Source organism: Ambystoma mexicanum, chromosome 9 (assembly GCF_040938575.1).
Source record: "Ambystoma mexicanum isolate Mex_15411 chromosome 9, UKY_AmexF1_1, whole genome shotgun sequence".
NCBI classification, from domain to species: Eukaryota; Metazoa; Chordata; class Amphibia; order Caudata; family Ambystomatidae; genus Ambystoma; species Ambystoma mexicanum.
Window position 1 is genome coordinate 755177351 of NC_090931.1, and position 27130 is coordinate 755204480.

The following is a 27130-nucleotide window of genomic DNA, read 5'->3' on the forward strand; positions in this document are numbered from 1 at the left end:
TACGGACATATTCATTCTGGTTGCGGACAATGCGAACAGGGGGAATGTTCTTAGGACACCTTAATTTGCATAGTTACGAACATGCGGACATCTTTTGTGTTCTGCGGACACCCCCATTTTGACTACAGCCAGTGCAAACAGGTATAGTGTCCTTAGGACACCCCCATTTTGGTTAATTACGGACATCCCGGACACCAGTGCTGTCCGTGGACACCCTAACTGCCTTTTTTTTAAAAAAAATAAGACACAGAGGAATTGAGTAACAACCCACATAATATTTTATTATTGTGTAAAAATATAAAAATTATGAAAAAGAGGGGAAGCAGAAACTGATACAAATACAGGGGAATTAGGGGTTTGTACATGATGGATGGATGGTAGGGGAGGAAGGGATTGAAGTCTCATCATAACGTTTTTCTTGCTGGGGAGTTTTTGGGGATGGTTGGCTGGGACATGGAGAAGGGGTACAGGTACGTGTGGGACAGTGATATTTATGTTTTTCTTTTATATGGTCCTCCACAAAGTGTTTTTAAAAGAATGAAATTCAACATTAATAGATCCCTTTTTTGCTCCATTCGCTGCAGATGATTTTCTAAGGTCTCTGTTTCTGAATTATTTTTAATGTCTGTATGTTCTGTTATAAAAATGTGTTAAGCACACATAAAGTAATGGTTATTAATTTGTTTATATAGAGAAGTGTAGTGTCTTCCATTAGTATCACTGTTTTCACTCATTTCATCACGAGGAAATTGTTCTTTCAGCCATTAAAAAGTACTACACATTTCTGTGTAAAAAAATATAAATATTACTTTTAATGTGCGTAATACAGAAAGTTTATAAATATATAACATAAATGTAGTGTACTTACTAGTTTCTTGTTAAGCTTTACTGTTACTGCTGCATAGGTGTGCTGTTGCTATTTCCTGTGCAGTTTCTGTGAGGGAATTCTGTTGGAGGCATATTTATTTTGTTTTGGTATATTCCCATTATGTTGCATATGCTATGTAATTGGACGGTTGGTGTCTTACATATACAGTTTCCACTTATTATTCATTATTGAATGTAATGTATTTATGTGCTGCTTTTTGGACATGTTCAGTGTTTTTATTGCATGATACAACAATTTAAGATACCCTCTTAGTTTTTAGATAGTGTTGATGTTGACCGAGTCTGTCCGTGGACAAGCGCACAGTCAGTGAAGATCAAAATCACTAGCATGGGACATGGGGTTCAGTATGTTCTATGTTATATGTATATAAACTAAGGGAATCCTAGTAAACATTTATCAAATTTATATTATCTATGTCTATATTCAGTGAAAAAACTTTGCTAAAGTGGTGTTATGGTTAGGTTGAGCTACTAAAAACCTATGAAATTCAGTAAAAAAACGGTGTCAAAGAGACGTTATGTTTCCAAGTAAAACCGAAAACCCCCTGAAATTCGCTAGTTATGGTAAGCTAAGCAACCCTAACTCACGCCACCATCGTGCACTGCTAAGACTAACACCCAGGATATCAAAGATGTCATCACAAATGTCATTGATGACCTCACTGATGACATCACATGTGCATTTACTTTTCATGAAAAGTCTGTACAAGGGATTCTTATTGTAATGTTAATAAAAAAGTGTCAAGGATCATTGGAATAAATATCATGAAGCAATGCATTAATCCAAATAGCATTCGGTTATGAAGATTCTTCCAGTATACTAAGGTACATATGTACAAACATAGGTATAGTGTGCAGCAGACATGGTGGAGGTGCAATATTATTAACCTTGCTACGTTAAATACTAAAATTATAAATGCTTTCTTATTATAGTTCTGCATACTGTAAACATGTAATAAGTACCTAATAAAAACCCAATCACTACATAATTGCATTATTGCAAACAAAACACAAACAGACAACAACTCATACAAATATGAGCATATACAGGGAAAATGAAGTAAACAAAAAACAGGAGTATTACCAGACAATCTTCATACCCTAACTGATTATCTTCATGCACAGTAATGATTGCTCTGCTTCAAAGCTACTACTTCCCTATGTATAACTATCGCATAATGTGACTGGATCCTAAGGAATGGAGTGTGAGTACAATGTATACAAATATGAGCATATCCAGGGAAAGTACAGCCATACAAAAACAGTAGAACTATAAGAAAGTGTTCATAACCTTACTGATTATCTTCATACATAGAACGCATTGCTGTCTTCCAAGTCTGTGTTTCCCCTATGTTTGTGTTTCATATACTGTGAGTGAACCCCAAGTGAATTACTGTAAGAAAATATTTGAAGCATAAGTCTACAATAATAGTACTTTTTGAATGTTTAGTTCCTGACTGATACTGGCTTAGATATCTCAGTAAAAGATTATTCTCTATGAGAATATCACCCTCACCTAATATCAAATCATGTGAAGTTATGTCAATTAAAATACCCACAGCCAACTTGCAAACATTGCATATCAACCTTATATACACATCCCCTGGCCCTATCAATACCTTAATTGAAGTCTTTCCCATGATTCTATCGGAAAGCTTAAAGGACACCTCCCAAACCTTATTGTTAGGAGACCTCAACATAGGTTTTAATGACAGTAGCGACCAACACGCCACTGCAACATCCTACATCCTGACAGAACTCGGTTTCACCCAGAGAGTGAACCAACCAACTCATAACAAAGGGATAACTCTTGATTGGGTTGCAGATCACAATTGTAATGTCTCTGTCACCTCCATCTCACCCCAAATCTTGACGGACCATTATATGATATCTTTTACACTAGCAACTAAATGACCCACCCTTCAGCCACCTTTTGCCTCTCCCACACTTACTAGAAATAAGATAAATCTCACAGCAGACAAACTACTACCTTGTATCTTGCCTACCCTCAATAGCTTACCCGACAACATAGATCCTAGCCTCCTAGTAGAAGAATACAACAAAGTTATGAACAAAACTCTTGATACTATCGCCCCTCAAAAACTCAGAAATAGTAAACCTAAAAGCCACCTGAACAACTGGTTTACTCCTCATTTAAAATACCTAAGACTAGACAAAAGGACCTGCGTAACTGCCTGTAAACTTCATCCCACCACGGAAAACAACTTAAAGCTAATCAATATTTCATCCCAATACAAGAAGGACATCCTCTTGGCTAAACAAGAAACTTAAAATAATAGAATTACGCAAGCAAATTCTAGTATGAAGGAGCTCTTCACTATTTTAAAAGAAGTAGAAACTCCTATCATATCCCAAAACTACGGTATCAAAGACAAGACATGGTGTGCTGATATCCAGCATGCGCTAGCCAAAAAAGTTTCTAACCTTCAAAATAAAATAGCACTAAAGAAAGCGTCACTAACTTCTACGATACCATTTAACAAAACGGCACCAACTAAAATCAAACATGTCACCCAATTTCACTTCTCCAAAGTCTCTATTATAGAGGTCGAGAAAGTTATATTGGGTCTCAAACCATTCAACTCTAAGGGTAAACAATGCCGAGCACGACTTATCAAGGATGCCGCCAGAGATCTAGCACCCTTCATTACCAGGCTTATCAATGCCTCCTCTACATCTGGCACGATACCTAGCAACCTTAAGGAATCATCGGTACTCCCACTCCTTAAGAAGAAAACGTTAGACCCCTCCATTCCCACTAACTATAGGCCCATCACCACTGTGCCATTCCTGTTGAAAATCTTAGACAAGGTTGCATATATCCAAATCCAGAACTTCCTAGAACTTATCCAACTATTAGGCTCCCGTCAATCTGGTTTCCGGCCATTACATGGCACAGAAACAGCACTCATCGATCTTAAAGCCGAAATAGACAAATTAAGAGACAATGGTAAACTTGCATTACTCATCCTCCTTGCCTGTGGGAGGCTTTCGACTTAGTGGATCATAATGTCTTATTTAGCCACTTGGGCTCAGCTGCCCATTTCTCTAGCGAGGCAATAGCATGGAGACAATCATTCCTCAGCGACCGAACCATGAGGGTTTTCTCGCCACCTGCAGCTGCGGACCCCATCCCCATCACTTGCGGGGTGCCCCAGGGTTCCTGTGTCTCTCCAACCCTTCATAATATTTTCACCAAGCCCCTGTTTGATCCTCCTACCACTTACTGGGGACTATAGCACGGATTTAGCATTGGTGAATAGAATTTACAGTATCGTTCAGGCATGGATGACCATGAATGGCTTCTGTCTGAACGATGACAAAGCAGAACTTCTCATCCTGGGATCTGCATCTCTTCTCACTAGACTTGGCACGGAATACTCATCTTTCATCATCGATGGGAATCTTATTAAGGTTGCCAAGGAAGTAAAAACTTTAGGTTTTTACATAGATTGCACCCTAACATTCACTAAACAGGTAAACACTCTAGCCTCCTCTACACGATACACATGCAAATTAATTAGAGCCGGTAAATAATTCCTCTCATCCAACAGCTGTATGATCCTAGCCAGAGCCCTCATTATATCCAAACTAGATTACTGTAACACCCTATACATTGGAGCTAACAAATACATTATTAACAAAATACAGATACTCCAAAATAATGCCCTTAGAGCCGCACTCAGTATCTCTAGGAAAGAACATATTTCTGATACTAGAAGGAAGTATAAGTGGCTATCCACATATGAGAAAACCAGACTAAAAACAGCATCCCTTATCCATAAATGCCTAAACAATAAAGTACCACGATATCCAATATAAAGATTTTCTAGAAAATCATCTACTAGACCCACGAGACTAGTGAATTCCAACTGCTTTCAGGTGCCTCGCTTTAAACTATCCACCATTGGGGGCACCAGTTTCCCAGTTAAAGCAGATCAACTATGGAACTCACTACCTACCACACTTAGAATGGACTAAACCTTTACTAAATTTAGGCAAAATCTGAATATATGGCTCCTAGAGAATGAGGTTAAATAAACCTGCAGAATTTGACCATACCTGAAAATAACTGTACATCATAGATTGTATTTCTTTACCACTGTTTACTGTATGTACATATAATGAATAACTGCTAGATTAAATGCTTTTCTGATACTTTTGTAACCAATGTAAGCTGTCTATCAAGCTGTATGACTTCTTACTGCCTGCGCCCTGATACCTTCGGGTCTGGCGGGCATAATAAATATTAAACGAACAAACAAACAAACAAAAAAGAGGGAGCCAGACATGTGATGTCATCAGTGATATCATCAATGACATTTGTGATGTCATCTTTGATGTCCTGGGTGTTAGTTTTAGCAGTGCACAGTGGTGGCGCGAGTTATGGTTGCTTAGCTTACCATACCTGGCGAATTTCAGGGGGTTTTCGGTTTTACTTAGAACCATAACGTCTCTTTAACAACGTTTTTTTCTCTGAATTGCATAGGTTTTTAGTAGCGCAACTTAACCATAACGTCCCTTTAATAACGTTTTTTTACTGAAGAAATAAAAAAAAATATATATATATATATATTCACTGAACAAACCTTAGTTACGGTGCAATTAAGTTGTGGAGATTTAACGCAGCAAATCCCTTGAAATTCAGCAGATGTTGGAAGTCATGATCAGCTTAAGTCGGCATGATAGACATATCCTTTGAAAAGAGTAGGGGAAATGTAGGAGAGTTGCTTCAAGACTTGCCATTCATGGGGTCTTTAGATGGGATTGGCAGTGAAAATGATAGAACAAATGTCAGAGAGGTTTCTTTGTGACTTACCAACTGGAGGCATTCGGCAGCCATTATTAAATGAACATACTTTATGGCTCTCATAGCAGAAAGAGTGAAGGTAGGGAACGGGGTGATGCAGACCCAGGGTCTCAACAATGCAGTTGTAAATATCAGATCATGTAAACCTCTTAGGGAGGAAAAGGAGAACCTATTCAAAATTGTTTTGGGGAGAATTACAGTTATTTTCCTAATGTGTATCCCTTGCCTGCAACTTATATGTCACCACTCTTCATATCCTTCCAAGTGTACAATATGCAGTCTATAATTATGAATATGGGTATATGATTGCACCCTTACACTGTATGTCCTTGTTATACAGTGCTATGTTGCTACATAACTAGGTTAGTGTCATAAAAAAATACCAACACATGCATACAAAACATGTACATTTATTCTTTAATAGTCAACATAATGTGTCATTCTAAACACCAACATATCCCTACAGCACGTGCCCTTCTCCCCCTGTTTCTCACATTAACAGCACTTTGAAAAACATTTTTAAAAGAAAAAATATGTTTGTGTATTGAAGATCAAAATAGCAGGAAAAACCTTTCAACTCTTATTTACTTTGTCAGCATGTATGAAAAAGACTTAACAACTTTCCATGCATTGAGAAGTAGGATTTCCTTTCTCCAATGTTTAAATGAATGTCAACCATGCAAAATAAGATTTTCCTGAGGTCAGTTAGAAATCCTCAGCAGCATTATTGATTCATTCTTATTGTACACTGTTACGGTAGCAGCTTAAACTAGCAATAATCAATCAGAAAAGTGGTGAAGGCCACACACACTGTTAAATGAACCAGTAGTGTAACAGAACATGATCACTTCCCACCTTGCTTGCCAAGTGGCTAGTAGATATGATTCCAGCAACTCTTCAGCTGCAGATTCACTGGTGTGTTCTACCTGCCAGCATGCCAGCATGCCTTACATACAACTGTTGTAATCTATAAACATTAGTCAGTTTTAGGTGAAAAGGGGTCGGTACTGCCTGATGACATAACTCTTGTTGATTATGGTGGAGTGCGTAGATCATGGTTTGTTGCATGCAATTGCTGCATATGTGCTTCAAGCAATTGGTTGAAGGTGCTCCTGACATACAAACAGGAGTGACAGCACCTGAATAAATGGCACATTGTTTAAGTTAAATTGTTGAAGGCCTCCTCAAACTGCTATGCACATGACACACATTAGTCAACATTTGTCTCAGACTTGTGGTGAAGATCGTCGCATCCAAAAAGCAGCTGTAACTCCTGCAGTAGTCTTTTACAAAAATCTGCGTGGCTCATGAAGGTTGTCTATTCACAATGTGGAAATCGTCTGGGTTACCCATATAGTCTTCAGCTGGTAGTGTGACAAGCTGTGGTAGATGTGCAATGTGTTACTCAAAATATATGATTAGCTATGAGGCAAGTAAGACTTCTGTGCCACACCAATCAAGTCATCTAAAGGTGGGAACTAGCTTATAATAATTGCCACCACAAGGTCAAGGGTGAATCAAGGGGCATGATCATTGCAATCTATATGGAATCAATGTTATTGAATCCATTATCAGCTGTGCAAAGCCTAGTTCTAAGTGTCTGAGACTGTCATTGCACAACCATATCTTCCACTTTCGCCCAGCGGTTCTCTCCCTTGTAGGCCTTTCCCTTATAGCCTTGCATGAATCAAGTATTCTGTAGTAGTAGCTACTTCAAATTGTATTGCCCACTCATCCATATGTTAATTGCGCAGAACACGTCTAGACTGTGCCAATGGCTTAGTGTATAATTACTGCATAGTCCCCTGTGAGCCAGGTTTCTCCTATAAATAGTAAGTCTACTTTGTCCTTGTACAAGAGGTAATAATTTTCTGAGGAGTATTTGACTCTAGAATAGATGTTGACTCAAAGGACTATAGTTCCAATATTTTTGTTGCCCCACTTCAATCAATGTATATAGGACTCCACTGAATCACGTGCTAAGTTTACAACAATATTGTAGTAGAACTACATGGGCAGTCCATCATAAATCAAGTAGATTTTCTGTCATGACTCAACACAGGCAGCATTGTTAATTATGGTAACACTCCCTGTGCGACCATACAACACATAACAGGAGGCCCAAGTAAAAAAAGTTGCCAGAAAGTGTGTTGTGAATATAGAGAGGAGTATCATAGAGCGTTAGCTGAACCAGAGTGGGTTCTGGACAAAAGCAACATACGTAGCTGCATTTGACCATTCCAAGATTGTGGTTTGATTCAATAAATTAAAACAGTGATATATGCATGATGTCAGAATGTTGCTTCCAGTTGCACCTTGGAAGCATAGAGCTCAAGAGGCTTATCAGGATGCCAATAGTTGTATCCTTCAAGCTGCATCACTGCAGGTACTAACTGCTGTCCCTGCCTCACTACTGGATTCTTGTTTGTACTTCCACTAGCCACATTCCTTCAACATGTTCTCTTCTTCATCACTTGCATATGTCATTTTCCCTATGTCTACATGTTCCATCTGCACTGGCTTCTAGCCTTCAAATTCTGTCCTTCTTGAACCACCACCTCCTGTATATTCTGTGCATCCCAAAAACTTCCCAGGACCTCAACTGGTGTGTCTTCAAATGCTAAACAATGTTTCAGTGAATTGTCTTTCCCTTTCAGTGGTCTTCCCTCAAGAATGCTGCCACTCCCTGTTTCCATCCCCTTTGCATTTGTACCCAATCTGCCTGTATGGTGGCAACCCAAATGGAGAGGTCATTTCACACCACATAAAGGACCACGCAAAACCATAAGGAAATACCTGTCGCTGACAATTTCTCGTCATTTTAGATTGCCAACTTTACAGGGGTATTGTAGGTTGCTAAAAAATCAATTCAGGCTGAGTATGGTTGTGATTGAGCAGTATACATGTTTTAATACAACTCAGAGAATACCTTTGCATTCTGTTTGTCCTCTGGCTTCTCTCATATTGTGAGCACAAGCATGAAGACTGGACTATGTTTTTTTTTATTCAGCACTGTGTTAACTTTATAAAACATAAGGGAATAAATACAGAAATAAATTATATCAAGTAATGTGTCAACGGATGCAGGGGGTACAATCTGAAGTCTTAAAAATGTTCATTGTTGGATTACAAGTAGTGTTTTCCCTTGTTGTCACTCATTGATTCTTAAGTTATTCAAAGGGGGCCCCAACCCTTGGTCTTCCTTTCCCGTTTGAGGAGTTCTTTGGTAGAGGCTTGTTGTTACATCCACCAGTCGATGATACAGCAGGACTTTCTCTGTTGGGCCTAGATTGAGGCAGGATACACCTCCTGCACTCTCTTCCAAAAGGTCTCAGTCTGGATTCAGGTCCCCTTCCCATAGTTGGGCGTTTTTACACCTCCTTTCACCTTGTTTATGCTCCCATGACTTCCCATACTTTGAGCCAACCAGGCCTCCTTGTTCCTCCCTGTTCTGGATAGCTAGTAGGTCTCTCTGCACCACTGTCTCTAGATGTTCCCTGCTCTGCTTCTGCTGCTCTCCCTACTGCTATTGGCAGCCTATTCCCCCAGCTCCCAACCTCCTCTGGCCACCTGCTGATACTCCTCCTCTCCTCCTCTTGACTGTCACCAACCATTTCCTCCTCAATTTCTCCTACCACCACCAGATGTTCGTCCGGCTCCTCCTGGCATTCCCCAACCATCTCCTCACTTTCTCCTATTGCCTCCAGATGTCTTCACTGCCTACTCACTGTAACAACCTTATTTGTCTGACTTACTCATGCGCCCCCAAGTGCATCTTTCCTCCTCCTTTCTGTTCACAGTTGTGTCCTTCTTTCTCCTGTCACCTTCACAAATGTCCCAACCTTCTCCTTCCTTTCTCCAACCTGCTCCTCTTCTCCTTCTCCCTTCAACCCCCAACAACGCTATCTCCTCCCCACCAGCCCATGTTAGAGTCTCCAATTTCCAAAACATCTTGGTAACAGCACCTTCTCCAAGCTCCCACACCATCTGACTGGGTCCATGGGTTAATATACTGCAGTGCCCTCTCCCACTGGATAGAGCATATGGTAGGGTTTGCACCTGTTTTTCCAACTTAATTGTGCCTTGCGATAGGCTGCCTCCTCTGAACTGACCTGGCCTTAATGGACTGACTACCTCAAACCTGTCTGCCATGTTGTAATTTGGAATTTAGTACCTCAGTTACATTACACCAAATCATCATGTGGGAAGGGCAAAACATTTTCGACCTCCCAGCTTCTGCCCAGTGTTGGGGCTTCCTGTGACTGTATGACAGTTCCAGGCTTCATTCATCACAGAACAGCAGGTCTGTATACCCTGCTGTTCACCCCTCCACTGGCAGCCTGGCATCTAGTGCGCTTGCTCCAATGGTGAAGAGGCGTGGGCCAAGTGGGAAAAGATTGGAGTCAGTTCACAAACCTGTGTTGGAACGTAGGGTTTGCAGACTCTATTAGTATATGTTGCCAGCAACTTGCTGGGCTTCTTTCTGAATCTAACAAACTTGTCTGTGACTATGGCTAGGTCAATAGTGATGGAATACTCATTACCAGTATTTGAATGGCACATAAGGCCAGACATTGAATTTCCTTCCTGGGAACTTTTGATCTTGCTCTTGCAAACATGAGGCTCTTACAATTGGGAACGGGATCTCTTTGGTTTATACATTTCATGGTCCCTTGCAAAGGACAAGCATCAAGGGAGGTTGACAAGTGAATCCTCACCATATCCCGCCAGGCCCATCATCCACTGGTTTAAGGAGGTGCCAAGCCCCCTTGGCCACCCCTCATGCTCCTCAGATTCAGAGAGGGGACTTTGTCACACCGCCTCATTGACATTATCTTGCAACCAATCACTTGTGCCCTAACATTCTGGCAACAAGGTTGAACACAAGCAATTTATAAGCTTTATTAGATTGGTGTTAAAGATTGCCTTTCACTCACCAAAAAGTGCCATATGAGTGGTCTGTAATTATTTTATGATATTCAAAGCATCCCCAAAGTAATAACACCTTGCTATCTGGGATTGAGTTTTCAATGTACCTGCTGTATACCTGTGTACTTTTATTAATAAACTTTGAGGCCTCTGGCCTTTTCCTTTTTATGCTACATATGCTCTAACATGACCATGAAGCGATGAGTAAAAATATGTGCAGGCAGTCATTACGTTGGTTTCATTGGTAAATTCCTCTTTAAATAATCATTGTAGTAGGAGTTTGCTGACTCAACTAAGGTGCCATCCTTTTACAATGCATTATTAATGTGCCAGCACTTACTAATCCATTGTTTAGGTATAAAATACAGTGATACTTGGCACATGCTCTGATATAACCAATTACCCAATGATATAGTAAATATATTGCTAGTATGTTACATGCTTGTGCTAATGTAATCCATCCCAGAAAGCAAACGGCATATCTATTAGAAGAACTTTAATTCACTATCATGAGGATTAAAGAACATCCATAAATAAATGAGGCCTATTTCTACAACCATTTATATCAATTGTGTACATGTTTTGGAATTAACAACCCATCCCTTGAACATTCTGCCTATTAAAGGATCCTTATTTCATTAAAATCTCTATGTACCATCCTTTACCAAGAGCACTTAGTTTGTAGTTTCATGCTCAAGAATTTTCAGGATGACAGATCATGTAAAGTTAACCCACATTTGTGTAGAGAAATGACTGAAATAAAGACATCATCCAGATAGATTTGCATATGTGCTACTCCATAGAAAATGCAGGCAAAAGAACTGCCATTTGGGTTCCATTGTTTAACACCAAGGAAATTAAACACTGAAGACTATTTATAATCCATAATCCTATTCCCAATCACACTAGATCTGAGAAATGCACTACTTAATTATTTATTATAAGTCGAAATGCTCCATCAGATTTCACAGTGTATATATATTTTGTTTACAATAAGGCAAGAAAATATAAGGGGCTGCTCTTAGTTCTATAAAACTGCAACCAAAGACCTGAAAATGACTGAATTTGCCATCGTTACTAGACACCTATTAGCCAGTCACTTATGTGGGGCCCGGAAGATAAATTAAGGAGCTCCAGTTAATGTGAGATGCCCTCTTCTAGAAAGCTAGCAAATACATGGCAATGTATTGATTAAGTAGAGTACAATTATGCAAATCATGGACTCCTATTTAAAATAGTAATTCAAGAAAACCATTACTTTGACAAATGGTGATTCATGGTCAATATAAATGTCTGTCTCTAAGCATAGGGCCGGAAAGATTCATTAGCCTTTGAAATCTGAACAATGAAGACCCAATGTCATGTGTCATATTTAACAATCACTTTGGCTAGTAAGAAATCTGTCCTCACTTTCAGCTCAGCTCAGCTCAGAGTGAGGTCCAACATTCTTCTTATGTGTTGGGGTAAGCTATCAGTCACTGGGCTGAATACAGAGAGTGTCTCCCCTCTACCAATTCAGAGTTGACGTTATGCTACATTGATTGATTTATAATTTGTGGGCCTCAAGGTGTGTTTCCCTTCCCAACTCACTGTCATACCATTTGCTTACAACCCTCAGAACCTGGCAGTTTATTCATGGGTTCTGCAACCATTGCATGTCACTTCTTGTGTCACTTCCTAATTCACCCATAGGACTACATAGAGACAAAACAGAAAGGCTTTGGAGAGAGGCAAACTGTAATACTTAACCCAGTGCTGTTGACTTTTCATTGTACCAATAGAAGTCAGAGTCAAGAATGACTACTGTTTCAAAATCCCTCCGTCCATCTTGCCAGTTCACCACATTGTTCACATATTTGTCATCTTCAATGTCCCTCATTTGATCTCACTAGTTTTTCAAAATAATGTTCAAACACATCTGTTTGGCAAATAACAAGTCACTTTTCTTTAACTGAATCAATTAACATCAATACTCTCATCTTGGGCTTAGTTTACATTTCCAATACAAAAGGCATAATCCAGCCTTTGTCCTTTCATTTAATGAATTGGCACAACACTTCTCAAATCAAAATCACAATGCATAATTCACTGAGGCAATAACTTCGGAGCAATATTATGTAGAGGTACTCAAACCTTTGTCTACTATCTCCAAACTAAACCAAAAGCTTAAATCAATTAAGCAATCATTTGCATCTCAATATGTGAGAATATTCAATGCAATGCACACATCACTGCATCAAAGGACTAACAACCATAATTGCACACTATTCAATCAAGCAATAACCCATTGCATCTTAAAGAAAATATAATTATGCTCTTAAGGTGTAACACAGAGCACACTCTCACTTAGTACCGAGGCTCAGAAGGCTGCCAAATTATCAGGTGTTGACTTCTTGCTGATTTATCTCTAAGGCCTCAAGTTGAATTATCTACAGGCCCTACATGTCCCTAGTTCAAGGACCAATGCCATGTTGTGTTTTGTCTTTAGATTTCAAGAAAAATGCTGTCTATTCCTCTAACATAGAAAATTGTGTGGATTTGATTTCACAGCCCACTCATCATAGCTATGCGTTATATCTATGCATATGGGGCTAATGTACTGGTTTGCCCATGACTACTTATATAAGCGTGTTCACATGCACGTATGTATGATATGATCAAGCTGCTTAGCGCTTTGCTATAATAAATGGTTACATACATGAATGAAAGAATGCTAACACAGAAACACATGTCTCACTATGTGTTTGTGACATTACTTTCCTGCTTTGTAACTACTTTTCAATATACTGTTATTATGCTCTTTGAGCATTAACATTTTGAGTATACTTTAACTGTTTTTAGCACTAGTGTTGCTATTCTTTGTATTGCAGTATAAACTGCCATTTAAGCATGTATCACACTTATTGCTCATTCTACCTCTATTTAAACATAACCTAAAATATTTTGTTGACTCGTGTTAAAAATGTTACAAGAGAATTACATTTTGATACACATCATTCTCTGCAGTTTTTGAGCCATCTTTCACAAAGAAAATTCAAATATGTTTCTGAATTTGGCTTGATCAGCTAAATGAGATCTAGATCAAATTACCATGAGACATGTATACGTTTTTGCATGAAGTGACATAAATGAAAATGTACAACATTGACTTTGATATATTCTCATTAACCAGATTGTCGTGTTTTTCAATGTTCACATATGTATCTAAAAAGTTAGATGACAAATTAATATTTCAGCAAAGCACAGTTCTCAGCTCCCAGGTGGTGGGCTAGTTTGCAGCTGTCAAATTCCTCTTATTGTGCACTAAGTTTAATGTGCCAATGTAAGCTAGAAGAAGGCTCTTTAGGGTTTGTGCTAGTGAAGAACAACAATCAAAGTACCTGTTGACAAACACATTTTGGCAGAGAAACCTTCTATTAAAATTGCAGAAGGGGCGAGTCACTGGGCCCAGAAGGATTTTCCAAATTGAGCCAGACAGGGACCAGAGCTGGCGAACATCTTCTTACCTGGATTGGAAGGGTGGAGAAGGTGAATAAGATGACCTAGATGTCCAGTACCTTAATTAATTAATCATTAATTTCGTGGGCTTGTTTCAGAAAGTAAAAGGCTTCCTGAAATCTGAATCTAATCTATGCAATTCCACTAATTTTGGTATGGAATTAAAAGGTTTGAGTCTCTGTGAATGCCCCAAGTGTGTAAATATAGAGGGTGTATTTTCAAGGAAATACAAGTCGGGGGGCCTGCGATGTAGATGTATTTTTTTTTAACTACGCCTTACTCCAAAAAGAAATCAAAACTATTTTAAAATGTTCTTTTCATTTATCTCAACTTGAAAAACAAACTCATGTTGAACTCTATCAATGTGCCCTGAAAAACAACCAGTTCTTATTCCAATGCAATTATTCTATAGTATAAGTTCTCCCAAGCACCGCATGTCATATTCCACTCACAGATTTCAACTATGTATTCCGAACTGTATGTCATTTTAAGTGGTAGAGAAATAGGGTTTAAGACTATGGGTCTCATTACATGGATGGCGTTAGGGATTTACCGGTACCATAAATCCCTACCGCCTTACTGCGAGGTCCCTTTGCGGGTTGGGGGATTTAACACCTGCTTTTTGCAGGCGTTAAAATCCAACCCGCTAAGGGACCTCGGAGCTAATTACGGCACCGCAAAATTGCGGTGCCGTAATTAGCGCCTTCCCCATTCCCATAGAGCCTTATGGGGCAGAAATGGGAATGGGGAAGGGCAATGGCGGAAGGGGGATTTACTGCCCCTCCAACCTTGGAATGGGGCGGTAAATCCTCTTTCCGCCAAGGCGCTGCCCGTATTTTACCGGCTTGAGCCACGGCGCTAATATCGCCATGGTCAACGCCTTCCGTGTAATGAGGCCCTATGAGATGGTTTTTTGACAATTGTTTTTGTATTTAAATGCGGTTTTTGCATTGACAGTTCATCTTTATAATGATGTTTACTTTGTAAAATTAAACACCTAATTATATTTCACAAAATACCTACTCCTAGCTTTTCCTACCTGTATGGATGTTTGTCCAAATATACAAAGCACATTTTGCGTTCAATGTTTAGATAACATGCATTAGTGATACACAAGTAAGTAGGTTGCCGTATTACTCAGTTTCATTTTACTTTGAATTCAAGTATAGTGCTTTGAGGTGGTTTACCCATGCACAGTGAGAACAATCTGACGCAGATATTGTTTTTAATAAAACAACATTATTTGGAATAAAACAGCCTCTTCGACCCAGATATTATCTTTTTTTTTTTTAAACATTTTTTATTGATGATCTCAGCAGTTACAGCAACACCCAGTCAACACAACATATGGTCTTATAGTACAGCAATATCTACAAAAAATATATAACAGTGCACATTTCATTCGGCTGTTTCAGTGTCCGAGAGCATGTCGCATAATACGCCCTGAAGGGGCCCCAGATGTCCTTGGGTCGACTTGTGGTTGGCTGCGTCAGCAAATACTGTTCCTCGATTTCATTAATATACGTCAGTGCACGCAAGAAAGTGTCCATGGTGGGGGAGTTCGGACTTTTCCATTCTTGTAATATACATTTCTTGGCAATGACACACGACACATTAAACAGTCTTCTAATCTTTTCGGAGCATTTTCCAATATCTACAAACAGATATTTTTGGGGGGTCAAGTGCGGGGGAATCTCTGTGACATCCATCAACATAGCTGCGACCCTCTCCCAGAACCGTGCCACGACTGGGCATGCCCAGTAAATATGATAGGATCACGCTTGCGAAGACCCATGTTTGGGGCAGTTACCCGAATCATCAGGTGTAATTTTATCAATTTTGGCTGGGGTGTAGTGCAATCTATTAAGGATTTTAAACTGTATTAGGTGCAATCCCACATTGAGGGACACCCTTTTTGTAAGCGCACAGTATCTTACCCACTTATCATCAGGTATTGGCATTTCCTTATCCGCTTCCCATTTCTCTTTCATTTGGTTGGTCGTGGAAGTATGGGCCTGTATTGTCCTATACAATTTGGATATTCCCAGACCGCCCTGTGTTGTAATCAGTTGTATGCATGGGTGGGAGGGGGGTTCGTCAGGGAAGGATGGCCAATGTGCTTGATATGCCGATCTCATTCGATAATATTGTAACGTTCGGAGTGGACCTCCTCCCATTCCTTTCGTAAATACCGCAAGGGTTACAAACTTCCCGTCTATATACAAGTCTCCCACCTTCATCTCTGTAGCCGGGTCCAAGGCCTCCTGTATACCGGTATCAAATGTGGGGGGAATGTTCGAGTATTTCCATAAAGGGATCTTGGGGTTATATGGGATCTCTATTTGCAATTTTTTATATATAGCTCCCCAGGCTTTCACGGTGCAGCTCACAGGGTCAAAGTCACATGAATCCTTGTGTCTTGTATCAAAGATGTCTGATCTAACATCTGTGGGTACAGTGTTATATTCTTATATCCATGTGTGTGGTGAGTTATCTGTTTCGTCATACCAATATTTTGCAAACTGTGCTTGCACCACCATGTAATAAAGCTCAAAGTCTGGCGCCGCTATCCCACCAGTCTCATATGGTTCTGTCATTTTTTCCCAGCTGATCCTAGCCAGCTTTCCGTTCCACACAAATGATATTGCCATGGATCGGAGCTTGGAGAAAAATTCCCTTCCCGGCCATATAGGGATGTTTACAAATAAATAGAGTAGTTTAGGGAGTACAATCATTTTAAGGATGGCAATTCTGCCATGTAACGAGACTGGGAGGTGCCTCCAGACCTGTAGTTTGCTATTAAGTGTTTGCAGGGCCTGATCGTGATTATCAATATACAGAGTCTGTCTGTTGCTAGAGACCAGTACTCCCAGGTATCTGATATAGCGTTCTGACCACTTGAGGCCCCACATTAGAGCAGGGCATTTTGTGGAGGGGGTGAGCGGGAACATTTCTGACTTGGCGTTGTTCACCGTGTATCCTGAATACTCTGCAAATTCGTTGATGTCCGACATGATAGGGCCAATATTTTTATCTGGTTCGCGGACATACAGCAATGTATCGTCCGCATATAGTGATATTATTTGAGTGGCTCCTTTTAGCGTTATGCCCCTTTTGCTATGCCTCAAGCGAACAGCTGCCGCCATGGGTTCTATTGTCAAGGCAAAAAGGATAGGGGAGAAGGGGCACCCCTGCCTGGTACCCCTGCCTAGTTCAAACAGCTCAGATATAGTTCTGTTCGTGCACACTCTTGCACCTGGGTTGGTGTATAGCAGTTTGACATATTTGATGAAATAGGGGCCCACCCCAAATGCCTCAAGCACCAGAAAGAGGTAATCCCAGGAAACAGAGTCAAACGCTTTCTCAGCGTCAAGGGACACCACGACTGCTTGCCTTTTCGGGTCAATTTGTGCAATTATGCCAAACAATCTGCCCAAATTTAGGGCCGTGGACCTTAGGGGAATGAACCCGCTTTGGTCTGCATGCACCAGCATGGGCGTGATGGGTAGCATGCGGTTTGCCAGCACCTTCGCAAAGATCTTAGCATCCACATTTATCAGGGACAGGGGCCAATAAGATGACATATCTTGTGGTGGACGTAGAGGCTTGGGCAACACAGTGATTATAGCCTCACGCATTGTTGTGGGCAGTATTCGTTTTCCCAGGGCCTCCCCCCACACCTCCAGCAGCACAGGGACCAATTCCTCCTGAAACTCCTTATAAAATTCGGCACCCAACCCATCCGAGCCAAGTGCTTTACCAGACGTGAGCCCTTTGATTGCCTCAGTGAGCTCCTCTGCCGTTACAGGTTGCTCCAACATTAATTTACTTTCCTCTGAGAGTTTAGGGAGATTTAGTGTGGCGAGGTAGTTTTTGATCTCATCAGGGGATTTCCTATCCCTGTTCGCATAGAGATTTTTGTAAAAGTTAACAAATTCATCATTAATTCCCTGTTCATTCGTTATTATCTCGTTATTTGCCGTTTGTATCGCTGTAATCGGGGTTGCATGCTTTTCCTGTTTAACCAAATTAGCCAACGTTTTCCCTGCTTTATTCCCCTCTCCGTATCTCCGAGCCCGGGTAGGGGCTGCTATATATTGTATTTCTCTTACAGCTAGTCTATCAAAATCTCTAAGAGATTTGTGTATTTCAGCCAGGGTATCCCCGCTATGCGTGCGACTGTAGGTTTCTTCCAGTGCATTTATTTCCCTCTCCACCCCCTCCAGTTCACGACGCACAGTTCTCAGACCTGTGGTTTTGGATATCAGAGCCCCTCTCGCCCAGACTTTAAAGGCTTCCCACACTGATGATATATGTTCCACAGACCCAATGTTATCCATGAAAAAATTAGCAATTTCGACATGCAAGGTTTCAATGACATTCAGATCTTTCAGAATATCTCTGGGCATTCTCCATCTCTGTGTCAGTCTAGGGGCATCTCTCAGGCTAATCTCCAAAGTCACTGGGGAGTGATCAGATACTGTGCGAGGGAGGATTTTGCAACTCTGTAGGGCATGTGCCATGTCTGAAGATATAAACCAATAGTCTATACGTGATTCGCTATCATGCACTGAAGAGTAAAACGTATACCGCTTGCCAGTTGGGTGAAGCACTCTCCATGCATCCAGCAGGGACAGTTGTGGGATGATTTGCTTTAATGTTGATGCCGCCCTAGAGGGCACCCTGGTTACCTTGGCGGATCTATCGAGGGTCTGGTCTAACACCACGTTAAAATCCGCTCCCCATAATACAGTAGTTGCATCATGTTTAGTGAGGATCTCGAACATATGCAAGTAGAAATCAGGGTCGTCTAGGTTGGGACCATAAGTGTTCATCAGGGTTATTTGTTTCCCTGCTATTTCCCCCAAAACCAATACATACCTACCCATTGGATCCGCTAAATGGCCCTTGGCCACAAAGCCCAGCGAGTCGTGTATAAGAGTACAGACCCCTCTTGACTGTGATGAATAGTCCGTATAATAGCGCAGTTTGGCCCATTTCACCAGTAGTTTCTCGTTGATCGCGCCCTGTGCATGTGTTTCTTGCAGCATTAGAATGTGAGGCCCGTGTCTGGTTACATAATTACCAACCTTCCTAGCCTTCATTGGGTTGTTTAGGCCCTGGACATTCCATGACATTAGTTTTATCTTCAGCCCGTCACACATTCTTTATACATACCCAATGTGCTGCGCCGTAGCGACCATAAATGTACAAGTAACCAACAATTGGGTGGCAACAGTATCTGCGAGACCATATTTCGATTAACTCCCAACTTCCCACAATGCATATTTCCCCCCCCCGGACTCAAACTCATCTAGGTGGTTGTAATGGTGCAAAACATTCCCCTCCCTTATCCCCCCCACCACCCACATCATCTGCCCCAACTTGACGATGGACCCTAATAACTGTTAGGAACATTCCTGAGGGTGCTATGTTGCCATCACAAGGCTACCCGATCGGGCTCACAGCCCGCTGAACATTACTCAGAGCCCCCATGGGGGCCAAAACACCCCGAGACCTCAAGGTTACATATTTAGGATGAATTTGCCCTGTCAAATTTTTAGTGCTCTACTGCAGGCGGGTTTCTTCCATTCTGATCAGGCCCGCGGCCCCTGGGGGGCAGTGGAATGGTGGACTCCACATAGGCCAGGGCCGCAGCAGGAGTTTCAAAGAAGTGTGCCCTTCCTCCATACTGGATACGTAACTTGGCTGGGAATATGAGAGCATATGGAACCTGTCGTGCTCTTAGTAGTTTTTTGACTGGTTCATAGGATCTTCGACTTGCCTGAACCCCAGTAGCAAAATCTGGGTAAATGTGTATGCGACTCTCTTCATAGTGCAATATCCCAAGTTCCCTTGCCATCCGAAGGATCATGTCTCTACCCCTATAATTGAGCATTCTCGCAATGATTGTGCGAGGCGGTGCCCCAGGTCTCGGAACCGGTACCAGTGTGCGGTGTGCTCGTTCAATAAGGAAGTGTTCTGAAAATGAGTTTGCTCCGAACAGGGTTTCGAGGAGTGTTTCCACTTGTATTTCCATTTTATCTTTGCCAAATGACTCTGGAACTCCTACAATGCGCACATTGTTTCTCCTCGAGCGCGATTCCAAATCCTCGCACTTGTTCTGTAACTTATTCAGGCTCTCTTTGAGCTGGGCAATGTCCTGGTCGTGACGGGTCACTGTGTCTTCGGTATTCCCAATTCTATTCTCTGCCTCAGTCAGCCTTTGGTCATGTTTGTCGACTTTGGTCTTCAATGTTCCAATAGTTGTTACAATATCATCCAGCTTCATGTTCAGTGCTAGGAAACCATTCTGTACTAAGTTGGTCAGGTACTCGACTTTGTCTCCACTCTCTGTGTCGGGCACGTTGCTAGTTGCTATTGATGGGTCAGACTCGCTACTTCCCGTCTGACTGCTTGTGTACAAGTCCATTGGCCCCTTCTTCTTGGTGCTTGCTCCTTCCGCCATCTTGTCTTGTTTTCTTGTGTTCCCCATGACCCTAGATTCGTTGGGCACTCCAGCCAATAATATGTGCCGCCGTAGGTCAGTTTGGGCTGCTAACGGATGAGATTATTCTGTACCACGAAGCACCACCAGGACAAGCCCAGTGCAAGTAATGTCTCAACGCCGGGGCGTTCCGTCCGCCCGCCTTTGCCAATGGGTTGTGTTCTCCCACGTTACTGGGTACAGAGTATGTAGGCCTTACAGTTATGTGCCAACAGTTTGACTGACAAAGTGTAGTATCCACAATTATTCAGTCCGGCACCGCAGCCTGGAATACCCTCACTTGTAGGCTCCGACACTCAAGCAGCGTTCAGCACAGCATCATTCAGTGCAGTTGTGGCCACGTCCAGATTTTGCCGTTCACTATGCTGCAGGGCCACTCAGCAAGGCCCTCCCGTATCGCCCAGGGAGACCTCAGCATCCCACGGTGTTAGGGTTAGCCGTCACAACAGGGTACATCAGGGCGACTTCCCGCTGCCTCACTAGGATATTTATTAAACAGGGCGGTGGGTAGCCCAGTGTCCCTCTACCCCCAGCATACCTGTGTTTCCCGCCGTGTTCTCGCTGGGGTTCCCGCCGACGAGCAACCGCCCGGCCCGTTGGAGCAGTGCCCACAGCAATTGTCCGCGTCCGGAGGCAGACGCAGCCGAGGGGCGGCAGAGGGCGAGTGAAGCCCGCCCAGTCCGAGCTGCAGAGTCCGCCTCCCCGGAGCCCTCAACCCGCGGTGCACCACAAGGCCGCGTCAGGATTGCCACCTCCCAGCGGTCACAGCATTGATCCGGTCACTCCTCGTTTGGTTGGGAACGGATGAGGGTGGTTAGCCCACAGCAGTTGTCTGCGCCCTGAGGGCGAGCAAGGCCCGCCCGGTCCACGCTGCAGTCTCCGCCTCACCTGAGCCCTCAACCCGTGGCGCGCCTCAAAGCCGCGTCAGGATGGCCATCTCCCCGGGCGGTCACAGCATCAATCCGGTCACTCCTTGTTTGGTTGGGAACGGATGAGGGTGGGGGGGAACCAGTCCATCCGAATCGGGTCACACCGCTGCCCCCTCCGAGCTTCGCTATGCATTTTTCAAGGCCGCCAACTCTATGCTCTAAGTGGCCAGAGCGTCAGCGGTTCGAGGCAGCAATCTTCTGGTTCTGGGGATCGGCTCGCGTCCCTGCTCCGCCCTGCAGAAAACGCGACTCGATGCTGCTCCACATCCAGGGCATCAATCGATCCAGGATTTTTCACATAGGTGCACCAACACCCATTGCACGTCTCGGTGTATTCAGCACCCCACAGCAGGCCCCGGTTGAAGGATTAATTTCATATCGGATATTTCGCGATTCGGAGCGCACTGATCAGGCGGCCATTCCCGTCGTGCGCAACAGCACCCCCTCCCGACCCAGATATTATCTTTAATAAAACAAAATTGTTTGGATTAAAACAGCCTGTTTCTTGTCCCAGATTGTGGATAGGATTGTTGTTGTGAGGCATTTAACTGTCATAAAAGAACCACTATAAAATACATTAAATAGTAAATAGACATTTCCTTCCTATGTTTTCTATGTTAATTACCTATGACTAATCTAAATATCTGCATGTCAGCCAGGCAATTGATACCTTAGTGACTTCTATATTTCTATGGTCACTTCCCCTTTCTTCCACTCCTCTGGTGTATACTGAGTTTCCCCATCAACATGGGCTTCTCTTTGAGAATCTCAGCATTAAATAAGTTCATTTCCTGCAAGCACATGATGGAAAATGTCAGCAATATTTGATGTGAACAACTATTGCCTATTAAATACCAGTTTAATGCCCTAATATTCTTTATCCGGCATGATAACACATTATTCAAAACCAGGAGTAACACTATCCTTCAGAAACTACCCTACCTGCTTGGTTTTATTTTTAGCAATAAGATCACTCTATGACTTGTAGCAGTTCAAGAATAACACATCTTCCCAACCATGCTTGGTCTACCTGATTAACAGTATATCTGTGTCCCCTGGAAAGTAAAGCAATGTAAATGAATAGGAAGGCTACAACAATGACATATCCTGCAATTAACCAGTCAGCGTTAAGCAGTGATACCCGTATCTGCAGGGGTATATATAACAAAAACAAATTTAGATAATGGAAACAAAGTAGATTCTTAAAACCTCCTCACACCATTATCAATGACAACATCATTGCATTTCAGCATGCATTAGAAACCGAAGCAATGAACTATAAACTGTAGTTGTTGCAGTTGGTAAACAAATGTTAATTCTAGTAAAAAAATAAGAGAGTGGTCACATTATATATCAAGCTTTCATTTTATGAGACTTGTCCTCGTGTATATTGGCCAATTGATCGATTGCAGTCTTTGTGTTTTTCAAATATAGTTATTTTTCATCTGAGTATGATTGTAAATGGGTAAAACGAACTGGGGTAACCCCTCCAGTGGATGGCTGCAACCTAATAGTAAATACTACTGCATATACATACAAATATGACAACATGGCCAAAATTATTGGAATACAATTCTATGAATAAAATCGCATATTATTCTTTATTCTGCAATGTTTCATATATTGTGCCTCTGATACAGTGAGTGTGGCCAATGCATTTTGGACTGTGTGTTCATCCTCAGGGCAGACTCGTCATATCACGGAAGCCATTATGTTAATGATGCAGCCTTGTCTGCCAGTAACAATTGTCAATAATGAATAAGTGTATGCACACGGATGTGGTTTTCTCTGTATCTCGTTAGACAATAGCATGTCATTCGAAAGAAAAACATCAGCTCCTCACTATGTGCGAGTGAAAAGTATTGAGTACCCAGTGATTCAACAAAACGTCATTGTGAAAACCAGATACAGAGAAAGGCCCATTCTTATGTGTATACTTATTCATTATTGACACTTGTATGTATATGCAGTAGTATTTACTACTAGGGTGCAGCCATCCACTGGCGGGGAGCCCCCAGTTCTTCTGGCTTCATTTTCACCTGGAATATGGCAATTCAGGTACTATGGCTAGCACCAAATATTATGATTCAATAATATGACTACATTCACTTCAAATATTGAACAGGTTTTGGTGTGTGGTGCCTGGTTAACCTCGTTCTCTCGTATAATTGTAAATGGACCAAGAGGTTGAAGGCAATTTCATCCACTGGGCTGACCACAATTAAGCATTAAGCACCTGCTCCAAGGGATGGAGCTGGTGTTAACGAGCCAGGCACTAGTTAAAGGCCCCATCGAAGCGCTGGCATTTAACAAGGGCCTCAGAATGTTAATACCCTTTCCAGCCCTTGGAACGGCTGCTTAATGCTATTAGCACATGTCCCATGGGCTGGGACGGGGCTAACTGGAAAGTAGTTTCTTTCCGTGAATGTGTGGCCTCATGGAGTCCTGTTCACAGAAAGAACATTTTATACAAAACATAGCCGCCATGGAATAGGAAGGCGGGGATCCGTATGGAGCCCCTCTTCCATTTCTATGGTGGCCAAATATAGATTTTTTGCTATCATTAGTTCTTAAACAACATTCTTCGTTCGATGCGTAAGGAAATTTCCCAATAGGGAATGAGATATACAATCAAAACCCCGAACGTTTAACCAAGTGTGGCACACTTCAGAAGATGGATTGCAAAACATTGCAGTATCTTCAACTCTAACAGGACTCCACATTAGTGGAAACCACTTACCTGAACCAAAGAGCCATGGAAATATGTTCATTCAGGAACTTTCAAAGTGAAAGAACAAAGAACATTGTTTATGAACTAATGATTGCAAAATGTCTGTATTATGTAAAGAAAATGACTGTATTTATTACTCACACATGATGCACCAAACCACTGTACTATTGCCTTGATAAAGCCCAATAAAGTGTGAAACACACGCACATGCCTCCTAGAAGAGTTATGTTGCCACAAAAACGATACAAAATGTACGTATATGAAGACATTGTAAACAATTGAATTAAAACCAATTATTTGTATTCACTAAACAGTTTGCATTTGGAAATTATTGCAGAAACGAATTATGCCAAAACTCTATACATGAATGCTCACAGGTAACATAGAAAAACAATCTTTTACTTAATTGAACATACCGGTAGATGGATTTCGGTCTCTATGTAGCCATACAGCCACTGACCTCCACATAGCATGGATTAGTCAGAAATTGAATGAAACACTAAAAACTAGGAAGGGAGTAGAGCACACAGACTAACATTATTCACCAGACTCAAAATAAACTTTTTCTGAGGTTGCTCCTGTGACAACATGGGATATTCCTGAATGGAGAACATATTTTGTACGTATGTGTTTACAGTGTTAACTAGCTGTACATTGCAAAGAGAGAACATTTCCCAACAGCATTTGCAGTAGCTATCACAAGGAGAAGTGATAATGTCCCTGTATCATCCTTCCCTCCTCCTTCAAGTAGACCGTGAATACAAATGTTGTGTCTACCACTTCAGTTCTTGAAATCATCAGTATTTTCATATAGGTCTGCCACTTTCTATTCCAACTTACACAGCTTGTTGTTGCCATCTTTTGCATAGCTAACCACGGATAGTCCCTTTTCAAACACACTTCACCTATCATGCATTTGTTTTAATGTTGTAGTTATAATAGAGGCCTTTCAACTTTCAAGGCCCTAATTTCGAAACAGAGTATGCCCATTTCATCGTCTTGCATGTTTTTATCAGGGGGAGAGTCGTTTTTTTCAGTCTTTAGATTTATTCCTGCAATATATCAATATCCTTTATGGTGCCTGACTTGGAAATAGCCAATGTACTGGACTTGTTAACTCTCGTTCACTGGCCAAGTGGTAGGTCAAGGCACAATGTTGTCTCTTAGAGCACACAGAATATGCAGAATATTTTCTGCCAGAAATGTTTCGGTGAAAGACAACGAAACAGACATTGTAGTCAGAGAGAAATTGTATGTTGCCCACACCAGGCATGGGTACTTCTAGCAAATATTTCTGCGAATCCTACATGAGCATATAACCTGGCACTGGCTAATTGGTACAGCACAGAACATGGGGGCCTTTGAATAAAACACACTCACGTGTACAGCTTAGTGCTTGTGCAATGCTTTTCCTAGGTTTTTAAGCTAAGGCAAATCATACAGCCTCATGTCATTGTGTTATATCTTAATTAGTACCAGCTGTGTGATTTCAAGGTTGCAATTCACACTGCATGACTCTCTACCTGCTTCCCTCCCAGTATGAGGTATTATGCTTGCCTAGTGCTGCAGTAATGATGTTGGCCCAGATAGCAATGCCAGGAGGGAGCAAGACCTAAAATGGTGGAGGACAGTCCCCTAATCACCCAGGTATCATGCCAACCAAAGCCGAAAAGATTGCACCAGATTGTCCGCATGGACATCATTTCTCTTTTACAGGTTGTTGAAGTGACATCACCAAATGTGCTGTCTCATGCACCTGCATGCTCATGTACCAGCTTCAGCACTGGTCATGCCTACAGTAGATACAGTGATGCCTGTGTGTTGAGGGGATACTCCCATATGCGTCTCCGACATGTCCATGCGCTTCTGCTGAGGCGGGTCACATCTGCTGGTGGTGCATGTTGATGATAATCCATTATATCTGCTTTGTCTTCTTGGTCTCTATCGAAGCCTTCACTTTTGCAGCCTAAAATGTTTAGGCATACTCTGCTCCAGGCATTTTTAAGTATACTTTACCATCACCGGTAAAGGATACATTTCTTGAAAAGCACCTTATTATTATAAAGAGAATAGGAACCAGTGCCCATAGCTCCCTTACTCCTATCTTCTTTGGCTTGAGGGCATGATCCAGGCCCAGGGATAGTTAGTTATTGGTTAGTGTGTATAATGAACTATTCAACATCCTGGCATCCCTTCAATAATGGATAACGCGTAGAATTCACCCGACAGACCACGTGTACATTAACAGAGGTACACATGAAACCTCCAGCATGATGTGCAGTCTGGGGGGTTCTTACCGTGGACATTGAGCAGAGAAGGATCATCCACGTTAAGAGCCAGAGTTGCTGTGGGCCTCCAAAGACTGAGCATTAAGCAAGATGTGAGATCAAGGAGGAGAGGACAGCCCAGTGGGAGGATAGGCCAGCCCAGTGGCCGGCTGTGCCTTGCTTATGTGCAGAGCACTTCAATTGACCATTACACCATGAGCAACAACATGGACAACAGTGTCCTGTGTGTGCAGCAAACTGTAGCCAGCATTTAGTAAAAGTTGTATGACAAACATAAAAGGCCCACCACGTTGACTTCACTTTGTGTGTCTGACCATATAACGGCTTACCAATTTGATCTAACAGCTTTAATGGAAGAACACACAGCAATGTGTTCAATTCGTCCTGTAAGGATATTTGGCATGTTACAGCACAGAGTACAGCACTACTACACAGGTAGCAAACAGCACAGAGTACAGCACTACTGCACAAGTAGCACAATTTTTTTGCAGCACCACCACAAGGATGCGGTGCATTGCTATATGGGTC